Here is a 16,573-nt window from a genome sequence, read left to right on the forward strand (position 1 = left end):
CCTTTATTGACACATAGTCCTGTCTTCAAACACCAGTGTAAATGCGTAAGTACTGAGATAGTAATGTGTCAGTAATAGGCTGCCAGATAAACGCCGTTGTTTACGTACTGATCCCGCTTCCTAAGGCCCAAACAGCTCAAAAATCTTACAAATTAGCACCTCACTGAGATCAAAGAATTGTCTTTTCTTTCTGCAATTACCTACTTGGAGAGCCCAGCAAGCAAAGGAGACTAGTTTAAGCTGTCTCTCTCCAGCCCAAATCTTTCTTTTGAGGAGAACAAATGGTGGAATTATACACTTTTTCAGAAGGAGGTGGTTAAGAATAAGAGACTTGTGTTTTATTTTGCTATGTAAGAGCGAGGGGATTCTGTATTTTATTTTTATATTAATTATTCTAACTTCACTATAGTTCTTACTTCTAAAAAAAAAAAATGAATGGAAAGAGCCATGTTCATCCTTCAGAACCAGTCTTTTGAGATCAGATTAAACTTCAAATTACAAAGACAAAAATAGTTTTAAATTTAGTGGCACCATAGGACCTACAGTTTCAAACAGAAGGTATGGGAAAATTAGTATTTTCTGAAGGGGTGAAAATTTAGACCACAAATCTAGTTTCAGTTTTGATACCTTATAAAGTGCACCATTAGTCTAAATAAAAACTAAATGAACTTTACTTGTTCATTATGTAAATTTCCTTGCCCTGAGAACATTCCAGCTCCATTAGCCTATGTCCAGAATGACATTTTTTTTAATTTGAAGACATTGAGAGATGAGAAAATAAAAATTAATTATAGAATGTTATTAACTACATTATTTAGTAACCATGTCTTTCATACTAGTTATACAACCTGGAAACAGAAAAATCAAGTGGCCAGACCTCATGGTTTAGGATGAATTTGGCTTATTTATAAGAAAAGCAAGATTTTCCTGGTGACAGACTTTATCTTTTAGGTAAATGAGGAAAATGTACTTTCAAATTCTAATGGTACAATGACCAATTCTGTCTCAAAGTCTTGACTCGTATGGTAGATCAGTTTAAAGAAATGAAAACTGTTTTCTCCTTGAAAACTAATTAACTGGAATAGTAAAGTTGGTCATCCTTTTTTCAAATACATGTTTTACTTCACTTATTCACATCCACGGTCTTTAAAGGAGTATTAAAGTATTCTTTCTTATGCCAAAGAGTTCATGAAAATGAATGTGAACTAAGGGCAAATTTTAATATGATTTGTCTCATTTTCCTAAAACTTACATCTGTGGAAAAAATTCTAGTATCCCTGGGACCAGCCAAGTTTAGAGTAAGACCCCCTGCCAGGATACTATAACCTCCAAGTTTCAAAAATGTTGATAATTCCAACCTAGGAGAACTCGCTATGGGACCACCAAAACTGAGACAACTCTAGTAGAACTCTGATAATTATCATAAAACAAGGAAGTTTCTTCAGTAGCCCTTGAAATATATTTAAATATCTTATTATATTTAGCCTAATAATATCTCTATTGGCTTCTGGTGTTAAAGTAGAACTTGAGAAAAAAAGTAGAAAATTTGAATCAGTGCAGGGTAATCAAGTGGCAAAGTAACCTCTCAGAATGTGTCTGGCCAATGTGAACACTTGTCAACAGATATCACTCAAAAACTGTGGTGTAGTTACTTGAAAAACTTTAACTTGTGGCCAAAATTAAAAATGGGCAAAGCAACAGCAACAATCATACCAACTATTTTGACTGTTCTATCTTTTAATGAAGAGGGGGTTACATAGAAAGATGAAGGAGCATAGAATTTGAAGGTGGAACACGCAGCAGGGCTAAGTCTGTCTATCTGTGTGACCAAGGCAAGTCATTTAAATTAAGAGCCTCAATTTCCTCCTGTCTAATGGAACATAACAGTCCAGACCCTTCTACATTATAAAGTTGTTGTGAAGATCTAATCACAATGAAATACACTTATAGATAGTTGTCTGCTGGCAAATATTTATATATTTTCAATTTGGGGAAGGGGTAATAAAGTGTATTTATTTGCTTATTTTAACAGAGATACTGAGGATTAAACCCAGTACCTAGTTCATGCTAAGCATGCACTCCGCCACTAAGCTATACCCTCCCCCTGCTGATAAATATGTTTTGTCTTGGAAGAGGGTCTATTTTATGTCAGCAGAGCTTAAAGGTCTACTGCTAACAGCTGAATTACACTAATGAGCCTGAGTAATCAAAAAGGAAGCATGCTTTATTAACTAACCTGTATGAAAAGGAAAGTTACGGAGCCTGGAGGAGAAATTTTCCTTTCACCTTGGTACTTGTTCTTACTTTCCCTGAAATAGAGATTATGATACTCCACCACTAATTCCCAAGCCTTAGTTCTGGCTTGGAAATTGGAGGAAAGGGTCCAAGAACACATAACTGAGAGCACCAGTGAGTGTCCCAGAGCAGACTGTAGAATCATAGATGCTAGTTTGTAAAATTACCTTGCTATTCAGGCTTCAGGCAGTTAGACACCACGTTTAGATTCTTAATCTTCAGTGTCAGCATAGTAATATTACCTCTGAGGTTAATGAGCTGTGAAGTGGGCCTTTCTACCTTCCTTCCTTTCTTAAACCTACCAGGAAAATATCATAAGTTTCTGTGCTTCCATATTATCTCTTTTTGGTCTCTATAATGAAAATACAGTGGTGTGTAAATTCTGGCAATGTATATGGCAAAGTTCATTTCTATTTTCTAAGTAATAGTAGAAAAGGAAGGAAGGTAAAACTTTTGATGCCATTCCATAATCGAGCAAGCTAGGACACCCCTGCCTGAGTCCAGTGCTTACACAAGCACCTAAATGCAGAGCTGCCAGACTGGGTCCATGTGTCAAATTCTGCTGAAGCCCTGAAAGCACCTGTTGTGAAAAGCTGGAAAAAGGACTTGGCTACCAGAACTTATGTTGATTTTTGTCACCCTTTTGAGCAAATATTCTTTGCAGATCAATAGTGTACTGGTTTGTCTTTAAGAATGTTTTCTTTTGAATTTCCTTTCCTCTCAATGTGGTTTTAGAAACTAGTCCTTTTAAAAATGAACCTTTTCATGGAGTAGAAGAATACAATACTTAGAGTGGTCACATGCTCAGGTTCAAAGATGCTATTTTTGTTTCTTTTTCTGCAAGTCCTATTTCCAGTTAATTGCTCCAAGACTAATTACAATTCATCACCTATTGTAGATTCAGACACTATATTGTCAACACAATATGAAACAGCATTAAAATTCATGTTATTATTTAACGGTGTTGAAAAAAATTCCAAAATGTACATTTTTTGCTTTTTCAAGTTTAGAATTTTCCATTTATTTTATAGTAAAAGTCGCAGAAAATATGTTCCTTATAAGTACTGAGGCATCATTATTGAATCAAATTTACAGCAACTGTGCTTTTTAAGAGTTCTCTGTAAGAAATATTCAGAGTTATTAGCCAGGCAGGGTGGGAAGTGCAAGTATGAATGCAAAGGATCCAGTGTTTTTCCAGCAGGGTACTGAAAACTCATTCTTCTTGGTGAGGAGAAGGTAAACAACTCTCTCTTTACTGTGATTCATTTCTTGGTCTAAGTTATTTCCCAAACCAAGAGTGGACTCTCTCCTGAGTTTCTGTTGACTTATCTGGCTGCCAACAAAGAAAGTTTACTAGTCTCTTGGAATCCTTATAATTATATCCTTGTGGGCACTTATAAGGAACCATCAGCTCTGTCCTTGCACACCCCACTTCTAGGCTGGCATCCATCTGGGGGTGGTGAGAACTTAAAAGAAGGCATTTTTTAACTTACTTCATACTTCATAAATCAAATGTTATCCCTTCAAATAACACTCAAATCCCATCTTGTTCATAAGTGCCAAGCTGAATCAGATCTAATTTTACTTTCTTGTTTATGATTGCAAATAGTATTATTCACGTATTTAAATTTTAGTAAATACTATGTCAGTTACTATTTGCATGCCACAGAATGCTAGAAATTAAAAAAAAAAATTAAGAAAGTCAGACCTCCAATGGTCTTGATTCAAGTAAGTTCTGACCAAAGGTTTAACCAGAATGTTTCTGAATTCAGTGCTACTAAAAAAATGTTTATTTATTTATGTATTTATGTAACACTTCTCCTTTGAAAAGAGAATTTGAGGTAGTTTCCAGAAATGTATACAAACCAATGTAAGAAAAACAGACCAATCTGTGGAAACTAAAACAATGAGAAAGATAAATAGATTGGAAAAAAATTAAGATAGATTAAATTAAGGTTAGTACCCACAATGCCAGTCCCAGGGTCCTTCTAGATGTGCTATATATGGATGGCAGTTTTGAAGCAGGTTATTCTAATAATCCAGTAAATATAGTTTGAAAGTACAGTCAGGCATGAGATTAACCAAAATCAAAGCACTGAGAGAGAGCATAGTTGTTCCAGTTCCTGTGATATGTGAGGAATTTTTCCCATGGTTCCTCAGAGACCGTGAGTGGACACTGAGTGCTTAGTGACTGTTAGTGGGCATGTAGACCTCTGGGAAGAAGGTGAAGTGAATGACAGCGTTGAAGGGTAGGGGTGAAGGGGGATGTCTTTATCATTTTTAATGTGAGCTTCTAGTGATTAATGAGTTTGAGATGCCAGGTTTGAGTATGTGTGCTTCATTCCAGGAGAGCTGGAGTCCAGCAGTTTGGATAGGGGCTAAATTTGTGGGAATGGAGTTTTCTGCCTAGATTCCTGAGCAACCCTTAGGGCAGATTCATCAGAGTAAGCCCTTGTGCACCAAGAAAGCAGGCCCACTACTTACTACTTACAAATCTTCTGGGGCTCTCATCAAATAAGGGTCCCCAATTCCTGGATCTCTGGAATTTCTATGCTCTTCCATTCTTAATACATGGAGAAGGGATCAGGGATCTGGATATCTAGCAGAGACTTGTTCTACTTACTGGAGAATGGCACTTTGAAACTCAGAGATACAGAAGGCAGATTTAAATATAGTCATTTGGTGATCACCTGTCCTATTTAAAATAGAGGCCTCAATTTCTTAGCATGACTATTGTTAGAAAAAGAGACTCTTACTGAGTGACTACTCTGTGCAAGCTACTAGGTAAACACTAATGTATTTTCCAAGAGAAGATGGAAATTTTGAGACCCTTTCAGAAGCGTCAAAGCTTATATAATTAGCAGTGGGGCAGGCTTTAAGAAAATACGAATATAAAATTTATAAGACTGTGCGTGCAGCCCATGCCAGTGAAGTGAAGCGTAAGCCTCATTAACTTCATTAAAAATCTCTCTGATGGTTTCTCTTGTAATCCTCAGAGCAACCAAGGATGCAGGTAATATTCTTTCTATCTGATATAAGAAAAAACTTCTTAGGTTAATCAGACGGAGACTAACCTATCCAATTATTGGTGTTGCCAGATTTTTCAAATAAAAATATAAGACTGTCAGTTAAATTTGAATTACACATATGCAACAAATAATTTTTAATATAAGTGTGTTCTATAAAGTGTTTGGAACATATATATGTTTAAAAATTATCTGTTGGTATCTGAAGTTCAAATTTAACTTGGAAGTTTGTATTTTATCTACAACCCTATCAATGATAAAAAGCCAGGCTTTTGAACTCAGGTTTCTTGTATACAAAGCTCAAGTGTATATCACTTCTTCCCTATTATAACTGCCACATGCTTAACAATTGTTAAGCCCAATCGTTTTCTCATTAAATAAAAATAATCTTCACATTAAAAAATTTTATTTAAGTAACTGAAAATGTATATAATATTCTACTCTCAAAAACTCTTAATTCAACAAACAATAATAGTTAATTATAGAAAAACATTAAATACAAACCAAAAAAAGAAAGAACTCTCTTTTGTAAGTAACTTCTTCATCATTTAGTTTATACACTCTTCTGATGTTTTATATAAATAGCTGTATATATGACTTAAAAAATAGAACCAGCACTATATATCCTTTGAAATACAAAGTGACTTAGGAAAAAAAAAAGGAAACAACAAAACTTTATTTTCTTTGTGCTTGGCCTGGTGTGTGATGATAGAGATTTGGCAATCAATTGTCTGGATTTGGATTGCAAAAATCAGCAAGTAGAATACCAGATGTGAAATGTTCCCTCTGTAATTCTCACTTCTTTTGAAGTGTGAGATTAATGATCTATATCAGATGGCTGATTCTGTTATAGTCAGACTTAATGTGAAGTATTTCAGATGGCTACAGGATGATACACGTGTGGCTGACAAAAACCCTCTTGGAATTGAGATAAATTTCCTTAGTCTCATCACCATGATTCACTGTCTCATAAAGCAATGCAGGCAAGAAGAAAAAAAGAATTAAGTTCTTATTGCAGATTAAAAATAAATAAGTGACTTTCTTAGTGATATATATGTCAAATTTCTCTACTAGAATTGCCATGGATGTCATATGTACCCTTTATATTATAAAGTAGATATTAGGTTTCCTTTCAGAGGAAGGGACAAATAGAGGAAAAAGGATAAATTGTCATGAATGTAGGACTTCTGAGATAACCAAGAGAAGCATACAAGTCAGCTTTTTACAGATAAAACTGTTTTCCTCTATGGAATAAGCCTATGGTAAGCAAAATCAGTGGCCCAGATTTTGCTCAAGTGCAGAATTTAGGGATGTGTTGAGATGAAGCAAATGGAAGTGTCAAATAAATTATTGGCAAAATGTTCTTCTATACCTGAATTACTTTATTTGGCCATGTAGACTTAGCTCAGATCTCCTGACAATTTCCTGAAATTTTTTAATTTAGTGTACCTGTTCAAAGTAGAATGGTCAACACTGACAGTCACTTGTGATTTTCCCTAAGGATGACCCACTCTTGACTCCATCCCTGACTTCCATCTTTGTAATCAACTCCTACTGTTAACCTGGAGGAGGGGCTAGGTGACAATGTCTACAGTTAACAGATATTCCACTATCAGTTCCTTAGCAGAATAGAGAAGAGGAACCCTGGAGACTTAGAAACTAGTCATGGATCTAACAATGTCTGTACACAAGTTTCCAGGTTGGCACAATGTCAACTTATCCAACTTGCACATTATTTACTGTAGCTCTCAGTGTCCTCACCTGTAAATAAAGCAGTGGGATTTTGTTGATTCTTTGAGGCCACTCTCTGGATTCCTAGCTCTAACTCTTGAGTTATTTCAAAGTTATTTCTTGTCTTTAAAAAAATTCTAGATGCATATTTCTGTTTGAAATTTCTTTGAGCAGCTTACTTCTGCTGAAAAGTTACTACCGGGTTTACAGAACAAGCATCTGTTTGTGAACTAGGGATAATCACTGCAGCAAATTCCTGCTGCTATTTTGAGGATTAAACAGTAAAATATATATTCTATGTGTGTGTTTTACTATTAGAATTTCTTTTTTTTAAATTTCAGTTTTGTTGTATATATATATATATTTTTGTGAATAAATTATATGTATATAAATTCATGTATATGGATAAGTAGAGATATATAGACATAGTAGTGTATGTATTCAAAATAATCTGAACTAATACATACCAAACTCTCTTTAGTCCAGTGCTTTTCAGTTTATCTATAGTGAAGAAATAAGGTTTTTTAAAGTTGTTATTATTGTTATTTCTAATCCCACAGGGACCAGAAGTTTTGTAAAATATAATTAGAGTGTCAAACTGCTATTAAAGTTTCTGTTTATTCTCTCCCAGCAGACTCGTTACAAACAGTTTGAGACATACCATCCCAGGTCTGTGGACCACATTTTGAGTAGAGTAGCTCTAGGGCATGAGATGACATGAAACTTTCACTTTCTTTTTTCAATATTTTGTATAGTTTTATTTTTAAAGTTGATTTTGTTTCTATAATAAAGGGAAGATAGAAAAATAGAGTTAATTTTAGTAAAATAAATTTAATTTTATATGTGCATATGTATATGACCTGAATAATATACTCTCAATTGTTAATCTAAGTCATCTCTGGTTAAAAATACCCTTTTTTAGGAGATAGGTGTTTGTATTTCTCAGTCTTTCATGATCACCCATTACAAAACAAAGACTAATATAAAGACTGTTACCAAGTTGGATCAACACAACTGTTCACTTCCAGTTACTAGAACCATTCTTTTGAAGGGATTTCTGAAGGGGAACTTCTGTAAGTTTTTAGTCCAATTCCAGTTCTAGCTCTTTATAAACTCTAATTAAAAATAGATGTGATTTGGCACCCCAAAATATTACTCATCAATTTTCATTCATCAGTGAACACTTGTTTAAACAAGCCACAAAGTTTCCTGAAGAAGTTCTTTAGGTAGTAGTTGCCTGGCTTCTAGCAGTAGTTGACCACTACTTTCAAGTCAGCTGATGCTGGTATTCAACATGTTTGATTTTTCTAGCTAACATTTGGATACTCATTTATTAATTTACCAAATGTTAATGAGCTTAGTACTATCAATCAGGCATCGTGCTAGTCCCCAAGAATAAAATGTGGAGGAAAGAGACACAGTCCTTGTCCACCTGGAGCAGAAAACTGGCAGGGACGGCTCATAAGGAGCAAGTACCTGCTCTGGCAGCAACGTGGAGAGGGGAGGGAAAGGAGAGTGAGAAGCGCGTGGACACTGCTTAAAAGTTAACCAGCTAACCAGGTATTAACATGATTCATTTCTTCAAAGAGTCTATTTTACTCTACACAGAAGAGTCACGAGAACGCTGCTAACCAATCTCAGATTTTATTTAAAAAAAAAAGAAAGTTTCACTTGTTTATATGAAAAAGCAAGAAAAGTTTGGAGAACATAAAACAGCTTCTTGAACAGGTATATAGCAGCACGCAGGGGATTCTACTGTGTCGTTCAAGGGCTACAGTGTGGATGCTGACATCTGCTATTAACATTCCAGGGTAGATATACACTTGTCAACTCACCAGTTTAAAATTTAATGATGGGTTTCTTGATGATTTTTGTCTTGAGACTGGTTGGGGGAATGCTTGGACAGTTGATAGGTGAGGTTGGAAATTTAATTTTATTTCAGAGAGACTTCCACCCATAAATATGAGCACTAATTTATCCTTTTCTTGTTTCAATATGGGAAGCATAGAGTTTTCAAAATAACAGCTAACATGTTCTGTGCACTTGCTACATGCCAGTAAAGTACTGTGCTAAATGTCACAAGCAGATCTCTTAACCTTATGAAAGAAGTACTATTTTTATTTCATTTTTCATATGAGGAATTGAGATTTGGAGAAAATAAGTCAGTTACCCAAGGTTACAGAGCAAAAGACAAAGCCAAGCTCACAGCCAAGCAGCTTGAGGGTGTAACCTTCCTCCGCACTCTACTTCAGAGGCATCATCAGTGGCCCCATGACCATGACTGCAATCTATATTAAGAAATGGTGCACATTTTCTTAGGCGATTAGGTCCTCTCTTTAGAATAGGTTCAGAAATCAAACCCACCAATTTCATGGTGTATTAAGTAAATGTCAAATAATAATCATAATGAAAATAATAAGAAACAACCAGGTGCTCTTCAATCAAAGGGAAGCTGAGGTCTGAGATAGGGAGAAACTTTAGCTCAGTCTTCACAGAACAACAGCTGGTTCCAGCCAGCATCAGCTCCAGTGCAGTTACATCAACTGCACCCAGAGTGAGTGTGATCAGGGCCTTTCCCTTTACAGGACAAACACTTGGCCTCCACGTAACTCCAGCTAGAGCAGCTTTGTCCAGCTATTGTTCTTCTCTCTTAGCCAGGGCTATCTTAGCATGTGAGTAAAGAGGTACTTGCACTGCACCCCCCACCCCAGCCGACACACATGCCCTCCACACAAGGAAATTCACCGTTCCCTTAGCACATGAGGCTGGTATTGTTTGGCCCAAACCCATAATTGCACCACTTATGAGGAGACATGAGTGCATATCAACTCCAGCTCAGTATTGATCAAACTGAATCTTTCTAAAATTGATTTATTGTTCTAGCAGCACTTTCCCTCTGGATACTTACACAGATATCAAATCATTTGCACGAAAAACTAAACTGAAATAAACCAAAAAAAAGAAGAGGACCATGAATACCTATAAGATGGTCTCGAGTTCACTATTCCCACACCCTTTAAGACATGCACCTGCTCTTTCCTGGCCGCTGGGCTGTTATTCTTGCCTTTCTCAGTGAATTAAACAGATCTGAGGGCACCTGTTACCTGTATCTAAATATGAGGCCACCATCCGCTGGAATTCATAATTTCATCATGCACTATTTTCTTAGGAATTAAAAATGACTAAAAGTAACAGACAGATTAGTTTCTAGTTTCTACTCTTGAGTCCACATAATTTTCTGCTACCCAGGATCAGAGGAATTGTTCAGAACCCTTTATCTTTCCTTCATCTATCCTTTTTTCCCCCAATGGAAACAAATTAATTAAATAATCCTGAACAAATGCATTAGTTGTTTGAGGATTTGAAAAGCAAAGTGCAGATATCACCTTGCCAATTCTGAAAGAGATTTAAAGCTGTATTTAAATACAACTGTGTTATTACAGCTCTGTGTTTATTATTTATTCATTTACTCAACAGTTATCCCCACTGAATACTAACTGCATCTAAAAATACTGCCATTTCCCAGAGGGAGAGAAGGAGGAAAATCAGTGTCCTTCTTACCCAACCCCCTGACCTAGTGCAGAATACAGACATGTACATAAATAACCATAATGTAAGGCACGGTATAAGTTCTATAAAAAAAGATTAAGATGTTATGAAAAGAAACCCTCTCAAGCTGGCCCCAAAAAGTTTTTCCTGGCTTCCTTAGCCATAAAGTCCAAATGCAGATCTAGTTGTAGGCTAGGCTTCATCCAGCAGTTTAAATGTCTTCCCTAGTGGCTAGTCTGAGCCCTACAATCTTACCTTTTGGTAGCAACATGGCTATAAACTTTCCACAGCTTACATATTTTTACCCCACATCTAGGAAAAAAGAGAAAGATTCTGTTTCACAGACACCCCAGCAAAATCTCCTCTCATCCCTTGGACTATGATTGTCTTGAGTGCCCAATCCCAAACCAATCATTTTGACCAGGAGTATGGGTATTCTAATTGGCTTAAGGCAATCAGGGCACAGCCCTTGGGTTAAGAAAGAGATCAAGGCCACCAAAACCACATGGCTGAGAATAGAAGGGGTGGCTTCCCAAAGAAAATCAGGATTGTGTTAGCCAAAGAAAGGAAAATGGATGCTGGACAGGCAATACCTCACAGTAGGAAACAATTCTGAGAGGGGTAGGGGGAAGGAAGAGGGTAAGAAAGATGGCTCCTTAGAGACCCTGCTCTCCAGGGGTCTTAATTAGAAGATAAGAACCATCTATGATTGAAGATATGAAACAGATGCCTTTAGTCCACAATCCCTGCTGGAGTGCCACTTGCCCTCCATTAATCACTCCTTGAAAATGACACCAGAACTGCCTTTAAGAGTCCCACAAGTTCATCAGCTCCTCCCCACCTGCCTCACCAGCTACATGATTGTGGCCCCAGTTTTTGCTGATATTTGGGCAATAACTGAATTAAAACCATAACAGAAATAGTTTTCAAGGGGCTCCTAGTAGGGTAGCCGTGGCTTGTAGCATAGCCCTTCTATTAGAAATATGACCAAACTTCATTCCCTTCATGAAAAATCACTGAGCCTGAGCACGCAGATATGGCTGCCATTTACCAAAAACCTGCTGCAAAGGAGAAGGTGGTAATTGCTTTACATGCATTGTACCTGATCCTCCAAAATACACCAGACATGAGGGAAATACTATTTTTTATACCCATTTTAGAGATTAAAACATTGATGCTTAAAGTTACAGGGAGAAGGTAGTGAAAATGAAATTTGAACTTGAAGATTTCTGACAACAAATCCTATGCTATTAATCATTATACCTTATAACTAAATTTGATGAGCTGGAAACTCTTGAACTGTATATAATTCATAAAGTGAGATACACTTGCTTTATGTTGTACAGATTATGAATTGGCAACCCAAAACACCTGAGGAGATTTTATAATCTTTGTTTCCAGAAGAGTTGAATTTTGAATGTGCCCAATTTACCACAGTAATGAGGAGAACTAGAATATAAAAATATCTGAAACAGTGATCTTTAAAGAAATTATTTGTATTTTTCTTTGGAACACATTATATTATGTCCCCCTTCATATACATGTACATATTCATTATATTAACTGATTAAAGACGTTTGGATTCATGAGTAATAAAGTAAGTTTCTATTTGCTGAATACACACTGATGAAATTTAGGGGTCACTGAATATCTTTAAATGGCTGGGAGATACTTTCCATGAATAATGCAGTCATTTAAAGGTAAACCAAAATAGTCAGTGAATTGTATTGCAGTAGTCTATGAGCTGAATCCATTTCACTCTAATCTAATTCTAATAGTTTCTAGATGCGTAACTAGGGGCGTTATTTAATGTCTCTAAACATCAGGTTCCTGCTTTGTATAACAGGAATAGCAGTGGCACCTTCCTTACAGATGAAGTTGCATGTGTTAAGTGTGTAGTACTGTGACTGACCCATAGTAAGTGCCCAGGAAAGGTTATCTTCATCAGCTATTAATAGAGTCAGCTTTTTATTCTCCATTCTTCCCCTTGCTCTCTTCTATGTAAGTTCATCCAAAAGAAGCAATAATTCTATAGACTTTTAGTATTTCTATAGAAATACTGATACCTTTCCCTGACTATACCCCTCCAAATTACAACATTTTACCTGCTGGGGCAAGGAAATTACCACTGCAAGAATTTTCACCTCATTTGGACCTATCAAACATACTCAGCATATTCTTTTTCCTGGCCCTACCTAAATGATGTCTTGACAGCATTAAATCATTCTGATTTCACAAGGGAGAAAAAGTTTTGAATTCTTTATACTGAAAAAAAAATTAATTAGAAAAAAATAATTATGAATGAGTGAATGGACTTATCAGCACACTAGTTTTGTACTTGGAAAACAAGCAAAAATATAGTCCAAGACATTTTTGCAATCCAGGGGACAACTGGCAAGGACTGGAGACATTTTAGGTTATCACAACTGTGTGTGTGTGTGTGTGTTGAGGGATTGCTCCTACCTAGTAGGTAGAGATCAAGGATATGCCAAACACCCTATGATGCACAGGACAGCCCCTACATCAAAGAATTACCAGATTCAAATTTTAGCAGTGCCAATATTGAGAAATCTTGGTCTGGACACATTGCCATTGATGATAAAGATGTATTTACTTCGAGTACGTTCTCCAGCATAACCTCCAACATGATCCTATTTAGTTAGAAATACATTATTATAATAGCCAGATTTTAAATTATTTTTTCTGCTTCTTTCCTTCTTCCAAAGGATACAAAATTATATTTGAACCCATTTAGTGGCCTGGGGAAAGCCAGATTCAGATGCTTTCAGAAGTGCCACCCTTTGACATGTTTTTTCACTTGTTAAATGATAGTTTAATAGCTTCAGTCACCTGCAGGGAGGGCCTCCCATTTCCACTCTGGGAATCCATGTGTGTGTGTCATGGGGTCACACATAAGAAACCATGATTTACTAGGACTTTACACTGCATGGCAAGGCCTTTGGAAACATTCTTTACTGTTCCAATGAGACCTGTTGTTTCAGACCCAGAGAGGGTCTGTGACAGCAGAAAAGACAAGGGGATTTTTTTTTCTATAAACATACATAAAACACAAATAAAATGACTCCAATTCTCAAATTGTTTCATGGGTGCTTTTTGTTAGGTATAGAAGGAAGGCAAAATCAAACACATCTGATTTTTGAAGAATATAAAACTTCTCAGCAGAGTTTCACGTTCACCAAGTTTCTGTTGCTATTTTGATTTTTCCAAAATTGCGACATCCTGTATCTTAGTGGTGTGAAACTGAAACAAATCAATACAACACGTTCCATTTGTAAGAATATGCCATTTTGAGTTAATCACACAGATGACTAAACTACAAAATTGTTCTTTGGCATAGCACTACAAAAATATATATTAAAAATATAAACAGTGTTACATGAAATACGTATTGCTACATCACCTTAGAAATGTATTTACCCTTACATAGTTAACTTTCTCATTTATTTACATTTCATAGAAATCTAGGATGTATCTTTGAAACTCTAAAATTGCATATATTGAATGGGGAGAAATTCAGATGTTTGCGGTTTATGATTTAGTCTGCATGAATACCTAGGCACTCCCCCCCCCCCCATTTTGGTTTAGTTTCAAATAGCGCAAGCGTGTGCTTGACTTCGCTTCTTCACCTGCCAAGTTTTCTCTTGGTTCATAGTAAACAGAAGAGACTTTAGAGAAAAAGCACCTCCTTTGAATATGACATTAAAAAGAAAGAAGCTTTTCTTTCTTTGCTTCAAATTTTCATTTGGAAGGCTTGCATTTTGTAACTTTTTCTTAAAACTGCAAAACTTTTCCTTAAAATGTTTTAAACTTAAAATAAAAGGTGTTACTAGGGAAACAGCCAGGAGATTTGAAAGCTTTTTCATCCCTCTTCCTTCTTCATTTGAAATTAAAAAATATGGAACACCAGTTGATCCACATAAACATTTAATTGTACTTCAGTTTCTAAAAGTTTTTAAGTATAATTGTCATTTTTAGATGAATTCTGAGCTGAAAGGCAACCACAATAGAAAAAGATGATTGAAATGTTTATTTTCTCTTATTTCACAAAATAACTCCTAAAACATAGGTTTAACTGAGTTAAATAATTTTGGAGATATGACATTCTAAAGGATTTTGGCGATAAATCAGTACCGAAACATAATAAATCAAAATTCTGATGTTAGGGATCATTTATTCTTAAATGAGGCTATTTATTGTTAAAATACTTGATTTAAAAGCTAACTGTAAGGCTGATCTTCCTTATTCAATAAAGATTGAGCAATTGCCTAAAACATGTCAAGTATAATTAATGAACAATGCCTTGTCATTTCTAAGTGCAATGAAACTGTTAACTAGCAAATCTATGCATTGCCCAGTGCAGACTGTGCTTTGAATTTTGATAAATTCAAAGGAAATATAGACAAATGCTCATAAATATATTACTATATTTTAGGTGGGCTTGGTCTTTGAGTTTAGGTTGAAGAAGTTAATTTGATTCTAAGGTTCTATGAAAGAGGTAATGGTCAGGAAAAACAAGGACATTAAATAAATCAGTGAATGAATGATGAGACTTGCCCTAGCAGGTGTTAAAATACACTATGTTGCTTGGTAACTAAGAAAATATTTACACAGGGGTAGTAGAAAAATTGATCATTGGAAAAAATTAGTCAAGAAACAGGCCATTTATACATGGAAATTTAGTTTGAGATAAAGGTGGCATTTCAAATAGAGGTATTTGACAGGCAGATGAAAATATCTATTGAAGTTTAAATATGAATATACCTGGATGAGGTAACCATACTTTCAGAAAACTGTTCAAAGGAAATACTATCATAAATGCAAAAGAAGGTAAGCAAAATGATACTCATTGCTTTATCATTTGCAATAGCAAAGTATTTAAAATAGACTAAATATACAAAGAGGTATTTTAAATATATATTATAAACATAATGGAATATAATGAAACCTTTAAAATAAATGGTATAGACATATGTATGAGTATGGAATTCTCTCACGAAATATTAAGTGAATGAAAGCAAGCTACAAAATGCATAAAGAATGTTGCTATTCATATAAATAACCAGAAAGAAACATGTATGCATGGACATATTACAAAGTACATAGAAAGGGATTGGAAGAATATACATCAAATTGTTTACAGGGTCTATCTCTAGTAAGTAGAGGGAAATTTGGGTCATGGGTGCGAATGGGGACTGTTAACTGAAGAAAAATAATATATCTCTGTATTGTTGGAAGTTTAAAGAGAACAATGAAAAGAACTCTACACTTGCACTATCCAATAAGTAGCCACTAGCCATATGGGGCTGTGGAGCTCATAAAAAGCGGTTAGTGTGATTGAAGAATGAATTTTTTATTTTATTTAATTTTAATTAAATTCATTGTAATTTCAATATCCCTATGGCTAGTGGCTACTGAATTATATAGTGCAGCTCTACACCATCAGCTATCTGAAGAAGGAGGTACAAATATACTTCCACTTACTAATACAGTCCTCCCTTGCTACCCATGCAGGATTGGTTCCAGGACCTCTGGAGGATTCTAAAGCCCTCCCAGGAAATACTTGTGCTGTGATATGAAAGCCATATACATCAGTGGTTCTGAGTGGCCCCAGACCCGCAGCATAGGTAACATCTGGGCACTTTAAAAATGCAAATTTATCTAACCTCACTCTGAATCTACCGGATCAGAAATTCTGAGAGTGAAGCCCAGTAATTCATGTTTTAATTAAGCCCTCCAAGTAATTCTGATGAAGGCTAAAGTTTAAGAACCATTACCTTATACTGCTGCTTTTCAAACTTAGCTACACACTAGATTCATCTGGAAAGTTTTCAAAAGTACAGATTCCTAAGTCCCATCTCTAAAAATTCTGATTTAATAGGTGTCAGGTGCTGCCTAACCATCAGGATTTTCATGTACTGCATTATAAGAACTACCACCTTTCATTGTAGCAT

The sequence above is a fragment of the Vicugna pacos genome, chromosome 11 (genome assembly GCF_048564905.1).
Source record: "Vicugna pacos chromosome 11, VicPac4, whole genome shotgun sequence".
Classification (NCBI taxonomy): Eukaryota; Metazoa; Chordata; class Mammalia; order Artiodactyla; family Camelidae; genus Vicugna; species Vicugna pacos.